We start from the raw sequence: 12,200 nt of genomic DNA on the forward strand, positions 1-12,200 counted from the left end.
CGCTAATTCTACTTCATTTCTCCTATAATTTTCCCAAGCGTGTTCTTACAAACGACAAATGATATATCATTTTTACTCTGTCCTATCGTAAGTCAAAGGGATCTTCTAGAAGCAAAAATTACTTCACTCGTCTCCAAAGGCCTATAAAAAATAATGTGGGAGTCTGGGTACCTTGTTAACATTTTATGAAACTAACCCCAAACTTGTAAATTCCTAATTTACTTACCTACTAACAACAACAAGTTTTGCCGCTAGCTGCACGCCACGCTGCAAAACCTCATTCTTATGGACAAGAGGCACCGCGAGAGAAAACTTCGTCTAAATTCCTTGGAAACAACAGAAACGTTAAACTTACCAACATATTGTAGGGTTTAGCTACATGGATGTATTCAGTGTTTCTCTCACATATTCAGAGATGCGATTTATTTGAAATACTTCTATTTAAAATGCAAATACAAAATGCAAAATACCTATTTTGTATTTTGCATTTAAATGCCTTTTAGTAAAAAACATTTTGTATTTTATTTGAAATACTTTTCGAGATGTATTTTGCATTTTTAATATTCATTTCAAAATGCAAAATACTTTGTGATTAAGTTTAGCCAACATTACCAGTCAAACAAAATGAAATGAACGAATGACGCTTGTATTGCCGAATTTGACCGATAGAGGCGCCTGCTAGCCATGCGCGCCCTTTTTTTTTTGGTCAGAGTGCGCGCCTTATAGCCGTTTAGACTCGCGGCTCGCGGCTCGGCTCGCGGCGCGTCTCGTGTAGTCATGCGCAAAATGTGTCACTAAAAAGAAAAGATTGATATGCATCTTTCGTACGCTCTGAAGTACTTCACTCCTTTAGTTCACTAGTTCAGTAGCTCAACAGATCCATATATATCAATAGTACTGGTTTCATTTCTCTCATTTGCGGATATATTGAGTTGAGTGAAGAATTTGATACATAATTTCATTCAATACGAATCACTCAAACAAATTAATTTATGAATCGTAGGTTTAACATGGCGTCCTTGTTACTCTCTAAGCAAATGAGCAAGTAAATGAAAAGGTTTATAAACTGAACTGCTGAAGTCATCATCTTCCTCGCGTTGTCCCGGCATTTTTGCCACGGCTCATGGGAGCCTGGGGTCCGCTTGGCAACTAATCCCAGTAATTGGCGTGGGCACTAGTTTTTACGAAAGCGACTGCCATCTGACCTTCCAACCCAGAGGGTAAACTAGGCCCGTATTTGGATTAGTCCGGTTTCCTCACGATGTTTTCCTTCACCGAAAAGCGACTGGTAAATATCAAATGATATTTCGTACATAAGTTCCGAAAAACTCATTGGTACGAGCCGGGGTTCGAACCCGCGACCTCCGGATTGAAAGTCGCACGCTCTTACCGCTAGGCCACCAGCGCACAAACTGAACTGCTGAAGTAAAGAACTAAATGATTCCGAACTGAACTAGTGAATGAACGAGTGACATCAAGTGAAGTACTTCAATTGAATCTTTCATTCGCGAACTACCCATGTCTAGTCTCGTGGCTCGCCTCGACACAATCGAATTCGGCTTGTCATTCGGTTATAAACCTTATGCTGTGCCGTTAGTGTTTAAATTATATTAGCTCGACGAGCTTGCGAGCCACGAGAGTCTAAACCGGCTATTATGTCTGACTAGTGTCAATCTCAAACGAAAACGACGAACATTATCTATTATATGGCTATTCTCATGATAAGTACCTAAAATAAATAAAAATATCTGAGATTTGGTCAAAAGGTATTTTATTTTGATAAAGTATTTTGAAAATACCTATTTTGCATTTAGCATTTGAAATACAAAACGCAAAACTATTTGGTATTTTGCATTTGAAATAGTAAATCAGAAAAGCATTTTGCATTTTGTATTTAAATGCTTTTTTTAAACCATTTTGTACATCTCTGCACATATTTAAGCACAGGCAAGCGTAAAAAAAGGAAGCAATTATGTATAACAAATTGCACATAAAACGTTTTTACTGTTGTGCTTTTGAATACGAAATCGTTCAATTAAAACTTATAGATTTTGTTCTAATTCAGGTCGCATCGAAGCGATGTCATTCTGAGACAAAATCAAATGTCATATTATTTTTGTGTGTATTTTACATAATTTTTACTTTAAAAACCAGATGATGATTGGACTTACAATATTCATTTTCATAATGTTTTAAACAGTACACATCTAAATACGTTAAAGCTTAATGTGCTTGTATGTAAAATTAATACCTTCTTATATAAATTACGAGGGGTGTTCAAAATATTCTCGGTATGAGAATGAAAACAAACAAGTACGAAAAGTTTGATATTTTTATTTTTCAATATACTCCCCCCCTATGTTCATACACTTAAAAGATCGATCAATTATTTTTTTTAATCCCTCGTAAAAATATTTTTTATCTTTCGTGTAAAAATGCTCCTCCACTGCCGCCTTCAATGCTTCATCGTCAGAAAATTTATTTCCACGCAGATCCTTTTTAAGATTGGGGAGCAAAAAGAAGTCGCTGGGGGCTAAGTCCGGACTATACGGTGGGTGAGTAACAGTTTTAAACCCACATTCAACAATAGCTGCCTTGGCAATATGAGCAGTATGGACGGGGGCGTTGTCATGCAGAAGCAGAATACCTTTGGTTAACTTTCCTCGCCTCTTTTCTTTAATTACATCCTTTAATTGACGTAGAATGTTAGCGTAGTACTGTCCTGTGATATTTACACCTTTTTCTTTATAATCGATTAGTAATACTCCTTCACAATCCCAAAATATCGTGGCCATGACCTTGCCAGCTGAAGGGATGACCTTGAACTTCTTGGGATGAGCTGAACCCTTAATGTGCCACTGCATGGACTCTTGTTTACTCTCTGGGTCATAATGATGAACCCAGGTTTCATCTCCAGTAACTATTCTTTGCAGCACCTCATCAGGATTTTCACCGCACAGGTCAATAAAATCGGAACAACAAGCTACACGCATGTCTTTTTGAAGCCGAGTCAGCATTCGCGGAACCCATCTTGCACTTACTTTTGACATATTAAGATGGTCATGTATAGTATCATGTACGGTACCAATAGAGAGATTGGTTACTTGTGCTATAGATTTTACCTTCACTCGACCATCTTCCAATATAAGTTTTTCCACTTTATCAATATTTTCTTGTGAAGTAGCTACTACAGGCCGGCCAGGTCTAGGGTCATCTTCAATACTCTCCCTTCCGCGTTTAAACTCGCTTGACCACTTTTGAATGGTAGATAAAGAAGGAGCAGACTCACGGTAAACACAATCCATTTCCTCTTTTATGGTTTTTTGATTTTTACCCTGTTTTGTCAAGAATTTTATCACGCATCGATGTTCTAATTTAGTTAACATTGTCAATTCGCACAGGATGTTCATGTTTGTTCAGCAATTGCAGAAAAACAAAAGACTATCTCGGTTCGAATTATACTTTTTTTTAATGTCAATGAATAAACCTTAGCGGCCAGTAACGAAAGAAATTTTAGAAGAGGTCGTAAGATATCAATACCGAGAATATTTTGAACGCCCCTCGTACATACATATACCCACATTAGGTATTAGTTGTTACGCTTAAATTCCTAAGCTCTTAGCAAAATTTGTTTTATGTCTGTAATAAAGTACATAATTATCTCATATAACTAGAGCCGAGCAAATTCACCCCCGGTTCATTACATAAACAGCGATTTCCTCTCATGCCCGCGTATTATGCGTTATGAGTACTAGTTAGGAAAACAAATACTACAGAGTACTCTCTGTCAGCGCTAATGACGTATCTGTACCCGACTAACCCTTAACAATACCAACATTATGGAGTGCTAGCATTATCTTTCTCAATAATTTTGCTTTGGATTCCGCTTGTTCGCATCTGGCTGTTCCAATTCCGCACTTACGCACTGCGCTTTAAGGTTCACTGTACTGTCACTAAGCACTGTTACTTTACTCTACACTTCACTGTATCACTGTCACTTTATTTTTGGTTACTGACTTGACCTTGGAACTGTTTGACTCCATTGTTTCAGGAAAACACACCGTTATCTAGTTTGCATTTTAAAAAGCGACATCTTGCGATCAATTTTGTGATGTATTTAAATCTCAGCACCTCTTAACAATCGTTTACTGTGTAGGAGACGATTAAAGTTAAAGGTAGATAGACTATACGTTTATCTAATTATCTACCCACGTATATCTAAATTTGTGCAAGCGTTTGTATTTATATAGGTAAATGAACAACCGTTACAAAAAATCAACAACTACATACTGAACTTATACATATATTGTGTGTTGCCTTGTAAAGGTTATATTTTCTGGAAGGTCTTTATTTTATGAAATACAGCGACGCCTTTATACTGGTGAGTTACGGTAAACGGTTTTAGTCGACACCTACAATGTACTACACAAAGCACTCTATTTCATCGTCCGAAGTTAGACGTGGATAAAGAAACATATTATACAATAGTATAGTTTGTGTTACAATTACAAGGGATCAAAATGATATATTTCCGTCAAGGGCGTTGAATCCTGAGCGTGATGAGGGATTCAAATGTTAACGCCCAAGACGAAATAATTTTGATACCATGTGACACAATATACTGCTTTTCACATCAACTATGAGGAAAATAAAAAAATCTTAGTGTTGACACAATCTGATGCTTAAACAGATTATTTAAGCTAAAAAAATAATGTACAAAAAAATGTAAACATAGAGTGCTAGAACAGAAAAGTGTTACTTTGATCCCTTCTAGCAGGGAGGAAAAGTGCCACTTTGATCCCTCCTATCAGGGAAGAAAAAGCTCTTATCCGAATAGGTGGTGTGAAAAGTATATGTATATTACCAGTACGACATTCCTATTTATACTAATCATCGTTAATCATTTTATAACAATCAACTTCATTATTGCTTGTGATTCTGACACATGATTGACCACTAAGTAAATTTAGCGGCAAAGATACAAAAGTTTTCGAGATATACTCGTAATTTTTTATGGTTAATTTTCGTAAAAATCCTGAGAATGTTAATTTTTTTTTAGAAAAATTGCAATATGGGAATTGTACATTTGTGTATCTGCAGTCAGCATCAAACACATTCTTACTAATTTCTATGTTAACAAAAGGTGTGTGACGATATATTTGGCTACTTTGGCAGTCACTTATGATGCTGACTAGTGACTTAATAAGCACTTGTATTTATTCATTACGTTTTACAATATTTACAAAGGTATTACATCAATTTTACACGAAACCTAATGTCACCTGGGGCATAGTCCCCAGGACACTGGCCGCATTTCCCCGCTGTATGGTCAAACTTAGCCTTTGGGCAAAATATGACCCTGCTCGTAGGTCGCCAGACACCCCAACAAGTTTTCGGGAAATATCCTTTATTAATGTTTTGGTGTCTGACGACCAAGGCCCAAAACACTCGACCGCAAGTGCCGCAAATTCGTAATTATTTTTCAGAAATGCGTATTTGCGGCACTTGGCAGTCTGGGCGTCGTCAGCCGCTGCACCTGGCCTTCTGGAAGAGCGCCGGACATGGGACGAGGCCAGTGTGTCTACACAAGTCACGTCCCATGCCAACGGCCGTCCCAGAAACCAAGGCACGAGCGTACATCCGTCGGGTCTTTTACCGTCCGCCGTGGATAGACCTACTGGCTCCAGGGTTGCTGGTATGGAAGCCGTGCCGAGAGCCCTACGGATGAGGTCATTAAGTGCCCCGTGTCTAAAAATTCGCCCAGCACTCGATTGACAATGTAATCCGTGGTGCCCGAAGGTGTCGACTTGACCCCCACAACGACAGCAAGGGTGAGGTTCACAGACCTTGGAACCTAGCCTTAGGCATACAGCTACACGCAGTGCAGCCGGGTCCAGGAGTGATCCGATGTTCCTTGACGGCAAAGCGTGCAGTCAATGACCTGACTCAGGTTCGGAAACTGCCAGCAATCGGGCGCGATCGTTGAGGTTGGGGCTATTTTCTAAAATTGATTTGTGGGTAGCCTTTATTTTTATTTGGTCCCAGGCAGCTTGGCTAGTTTTACTATTACTATGTAAGTAAGTCACGAGTCACGAATGAATCCCAGGCGCGCTTTTGTTTTATTGGCTATCCGGGTTCCGGCACCCGGTTATTTTAACGATCTGCCGGAAACGGTAAAGCACTGTCGGTTTATTTGCATGCATATCAGATCACGTTAATGGCGCTTCTGTCCTATTTTGCATTATATAAAGGAAGTTTCTAAGGCAATTTAATTTGACGAGTTGTCGTTGTAGTTTATTAAGTGTGATTGTCGTTGAACAGTGTAAATTGCTGTTTCGTGGATAAAATGTTGTTTATTCTTTTGTATTCTCTCATTTCGGGGTGAACTCTATAATCTATAAAGGCTATAAACGCGTTAAAATGTTTTGACATTCAAGTTTCCAAATATTCTTTTGGGTTAAATTATCAGAAATAGACCAGTTAAGAAGGAACACTTATGAATAGTTTGTTTATGATTTACAACTCCAGTGAATCCAGTTGCAAGTTCGACATTAATTATTTAAAATAACGAAAGTTGTCTTTATCCGCAGCATCTGTGGTCCGTACGGATGCCGTACTCCTTTATGAACCAGCAATTTGCTGAGGTTGGCTTACAGTTTATTCTTTTATTTTTAATGTTTCTGCATGTGAATATCGTAACTTTACTTATTTTTATTCCATTTTGTCAGTCGTAATAAATATAAAAAGAGAAAATATCGAAAAAGCCACAATTATGTTTAACTAAGCACTCAATCTCCCAGTCTCTAGGGTAGCAAAAATGCTAACTTATATAAAGTAAATTGTTGGCCTTACTGAGAATTTCAGTAGTTCATCGTTCAGTCGGGCCGTCCCGGGAGAGCTAGCTAAAAGCGCGACGGCCTACGGCGAATGACAAAAGCTGCTAAAACGTCTTCCATCTTCCATTATATTATTTGCCGTTACGGACTGAGTTGTGGGGAATTGTTTTAGTTTATATCGCGGGGACTGGGAATGATTTAGTATCATTAAACAGAAATAACCCTTGTCCGACAAATTTTAGGCAGGTTGAGTATGCTTTGGTTAGTTTGGTTTGTTTATAATAACTTTGTCGCCTTTGCTCCTAACGTTAAGTTAAAAGCCAGTGATGGTAATGAACTACTTTACAACCCTCAAAATAACTAATTATGAAACACATTTCTGGTACAAGTACTTAAAGAAATGTCACTATTGATAGCTGGCAGATCCATAGGTAACCTTTTTGTATAGTTACCTCACGGGATTGTTACGCCATTTAGGGCCCTAGCTAAATTGGTTGTTCCATACTATGGAATGTCCACTTTAGTTAGAACCCTAAATGGCGTAATAGTCGATTTAGACTCTCGCGCGAGCCACGAGACGAGCCGCGAGCCGAGCCACGAGACGAGAGTGTAAGCGGTGGGCTCGCGGCTCGTCTCGTGGCTCGCAAGCTCGTCGAGCTAATATAATTTGAACACTAACGGCACGGCATAAGGTTTATAACCGAATGACAAGCCGAACGCGAGTGTAAACGGTGGACTCGCGTCTCGTGGCGCGGCTCGCGGCTCGTCTCGTGGCTCGCGCGAGAGTCTAAACCGAGTGTAAGAATCACGGAGCGTGACTGTACCTGTACCAAGAAATTCAAAATCTGAATCAGGGTAATGGTCTTAAAATTCTTAAATATTGTCAGTGGCATCGCCCGCATGAACGATACAGGCAGTGCAGCTGCGGTCGGAAATGGAATGTTACCTTTAGGGCTTGCAATTCGAATATTCGAATTTGTCGAATATTCGACCTGTTTTGATATTCGAATATTCGGCCGCTCAGGTTTCGAATATTCGAATATTTTTTATTACTATAAAAAAATCTATGTCATCCGCTGTAGTTACAGTTTCTGTGTGTTTTACGGGTATTTACAGTGAATGAGGAACGGTAGGTACCCAAATACGAAGGAAATAATATTTTTACTGTATTCCTCTCGATAGACTTCGTGAATACAGTGAAACCTAACTCAATTTAAAAGAAAACGAAATCAAAAAGTATGTTATTTTTACGGTGCGTAAGTTTTAAGTTAAAGGGTCATTCTGTATATTCAGTACAAGCGTACGTTAAGCGAATTTTTGAAGTCTAAACCTTGCCACTTATCGCAATTCTCAAATTTAATCATACCAAACCTGCCCAACTTGGTAATCTAACCATGCACCTTTAGCTGACGAATAATCCACCCAGTACTCACTCAACTAACTTTTCCCCTTAAATATTCCAATATTATTATAATTAGCCGGCCATTAGGAATAATAACTTGCCAAAACAAATAAAGTCAATAAAGATTCAAAATACAATGAAATTAAAGGCCTTTTTACAGGCCTCTGAGTGAGAAGTTAATTTAAATCGGAAAATAATTACCTACTAAAAAAATATCTTACATACCTAGGTGTTTGGACGGTTAAAGTTATATTATTTCACGCAACGACGCATTTATAATAAGTTTTATCAAGAAATATTAAATACGTCTAATTTTGGCGTTTTACTTGTTTTTATAAATGTGGGCATCTTATAAATAGTAGGATGATAAAATCTAGTCAATTAAGTGGATTTCTGCCAAATATCCTTAGTTTTAGCAATATGTGAAAAAAGCTTTTGAATAAAATGATAATAAACCGATTTCTCGTTCCTTTTCTTATTTTTTATAATATTCGAATAAATATTCGAATACGTCGTCAAAAAGTCGAATATTCGAATATCTGAAAGTTTCGAATATTTGCAAGCCCTAGTTACCTTAACACTCCAACAGCAACAGCGCAAAGTGCAACAGTAATCATCCAAGTGAAACATTTACTATAGAAACTTACTGCACTAGCCCCGGAGCATTCAACAATAACATTTAACTAAGATGCAATTCAAGTTAGGGTACCAATCAAACTACCTTGTGATGTGTACGTACAATATGATTCCTGTTGCTAATGTTTAAGTTTCGAATAGGTACCTGCCCCTATTTCACCACGCCGACATTTGTCAGTGACATATGTCGAGTGACAATTGTCAAGTGACAGGTGACAAGTGACAACTTCGTAAACTGTGTTTGTATAGAAGTGCTTATAAACATGACAGGCATTTAGTTACAATTGTCGATCTTTCATTTAATGACAATGATTTGGTGAAACAAGAGTAGTTTTTATAAGTCGACATATTTGTCAATTTGTCGGTAATTCTTGACATGAGATCGGAGCTGTGTCAGGCTTGGGTGACAATTGTAGTATTTTCGTTGTTAGCAAACCCCGTTATCATTGTTGCAGTTCATTGAAAATAAACGTTGGCAAAACTGTGTACCCTAAAGTAAAGACGCCTTTAGGGTACACATAAAAATCGCTTTAAATCGCTTTTAAATTCTTCTTAACTAGCATTAAATCATAATTCCATTATAAATTGTAATTGTTGCCTATGAAGGCGTTTAGTAATTCAACATTTAGGATTTGGAATAAGTCTCAGTATAGTTTTCATAATTAAAAAAAAATATAATGCGAAGTTGGGGACCGGTAGCTAAATTAGGTATGTTTAGGTAGGTATTGTTTTTTTAATAATTTACTTGGGCGAAGTTGGGCACTAACAGTAAAGTTAGGGTTTTGGTTAGTTAGAAAATGAATCTCCGCGAAAGCAATAGTGGTGATATTCTTATACAAGGGAATATATAAAGTACGATTCCTACTTTGACGTCACTGACTTAGCATTTGCAGAAAAAAATACTTAAAACAAACAAAAAAATAATGCTTTGACGCCTTGTCAACAAATAATGTAGGTATACGCTGCATTAAATGGGGTCGGGACACAGATGGGATCTCAATCAATATCATGTTAGTGATGACAACACGGCACATCGAAAGCAATTAACGATCTCTTGTGAAGAATTGACAAATATGTCAGCTAGTAAACATTACCCTTGTTTCACAAAATAATTGTCATTAAATTTAAGATGGACAATTGTACCAAACTACCTGTCATGTTTATATGAACTTCTATACAAAACAATTTACGAAATTGTCATCTGTCACCTGTCACTTGACAATTATCACTCGACATATGTCACTGACAAATGTCGGCGTGGTGAAACAAAGGTCTGTCATTTTTTTGACAATTGTCGTACCTGTCAGCTTGGTGAAATAGGGGTATGTTATAACCAAGTACATTACTCAAAATGTTCAAGCGTTGAGAAAGTTTCTACCACTCCCTCTCTGAAACACATTTTCTCGTAATTTAATATTAATAATGAGAAAATGTGTTGCGTTATGTACTTTCCGCTTAAAATAGTTTCTTTAAGTTATAAATATGTCTGTATATGACATCTCTTTTAATATTTATAAAGAAAAACCTTTTTATGAAAATTCAATTTTAAATGTTTCTAATGTTCATTCAGTTATTTTTAAATTATCAATTTTCTTTAAGCACATAATTCTCCAAGGTTCCAATATGACTCAATTTCGCAAAGTAATAATTATCATTAAATAATCTTTCACAAGTACATATTTACAAACAGGAAAAGTCTCAAAAGCTTTGATAGAATGTATTGTACGTAGCGTACCTAGGTACCTACTAAATTTAAACTGAGGAAAAATATGGACAGTTAATTAAATGTAATTTCTAATTGGAGTCTCTGACAAGGTATTCTTCTCTAAAGTGGAGGGATGGACTTTATTAACTAAAATGGTACTTCATTCTGTTTACTTGAAAAACCGTTTATACCGTTAACTTAAAAATACCGTTTATCACCGATATCAACCTTTGTTCATATTTTGACGAAATACACAACAACAACATGATAGGAAAATGAATTTCATACACATCTTGACGTTAACCACGATATTGTATACTAGCAACAGCAAGCTACGCTCTTCGTTTCGGCTTGAGAGCTTGAAATGAGGAAATCTGGTCAGAGAGTAGTAGTTGCTTTGAAATGAAAATCTCTGCCCGCTACACCGTATCATACCATGATGACCGTCCTATGAACGTATCAAGCACGGAATGTAACGCGACACGAACTACTATGCCCACTACACCGTTATACATTTATCCCAAACAAAATGTTTGATGGTTAGTCAATCGACTACTCAATCAATTTTATCTAAAAGTAGCATATATAATCACATATGCCAATTTTATCTGCTAAAAGTAGCATATGTAATCACATATGCTACTTTTAGCAGATAAAATTAATAAAATATTGATATGTAATTCTAGTAATTAGGGTTACTATCAAAAAACGACGAAGTTCTTGTAGTAATCTCATTTTATTTTACGAAGAGAGGTTATTTTTACCATAAAAGATCCACTTAAAGTATAATGTTTATCCAGCCGGTCATTATCCCTAATTAATCACACACTCGGACTGACCGCACCCCGATCGTTAGATAACAATGAGATACTTAAGGTTTGGTGATGCGCTCGTGGCCTTGTACCACCAGTTATATTGTTGTATAGGTACCTATTTTGTAAATGGGTCCACAAAAACTGCTGTCATGAATTTTTAGTAATTGTATTACACTTTTTGTGTAAGCAAATTGGAGTTTTACTTGGCAAAATTCTTAAAATGTTTGATTTTAGTATCAGGGTGATGTACATATAATTAGTGACTTACCTTAATAAGTGTTGCCTACACTTGAGTTAGCAAGTGGAAGGGGTAAGCGGAAGTAAAAGAGAGTGTTGTATAGACTCGTTCAGATTGGGGAAGTCAAGGAGACGACATCTCGATGGTAACGGTTTGAGCAAAGTTAAAGAGGCACCTCCATTTTATAATTAGAGGAATCAGATATAATTAGCTCAGCTCTTTCATGGAGTAGCTCTTCCCGGCATTTTGTAATAATAATTCAATCTTTATGTTTAATTAAAAATAAAACGATTTTGTAGCTGCTGGATTTTGCGATTGGTGTAGCTGTGTTAGATTAATAAATAAACGAAAATTTGTTAGGCGTTAGTACAGTCTTACTGTCCGCATGCATTTATTATTCGGCAAAATGGATGAGCCACTCATATTTACAAGTATGATGCAAACAGTAATCATGGCGTATTTTAGTGTTCATCAGCAAATAAACTTCACCATATATATGTATAGTGCTTTCAAAGAGCACATTCTGAACGAGTTACCCGAATACCCAAATCACTAAAGGCATAAATAC

This window comes from Cydia amplana, chromosome 8 (genome assembly GCF_948474715.1).
Source record: "Cydia amplana chromosome 8, ilCydAmpl1.1, whole genome shotgun sequence".
NCBI classification, from domain to species: domain Eukaryota; kingdom Metazoa; phylum Arthropoda; class Insecta; order Lepidoptera; family Tortricidae; genus Cydia; species Cydia amplana.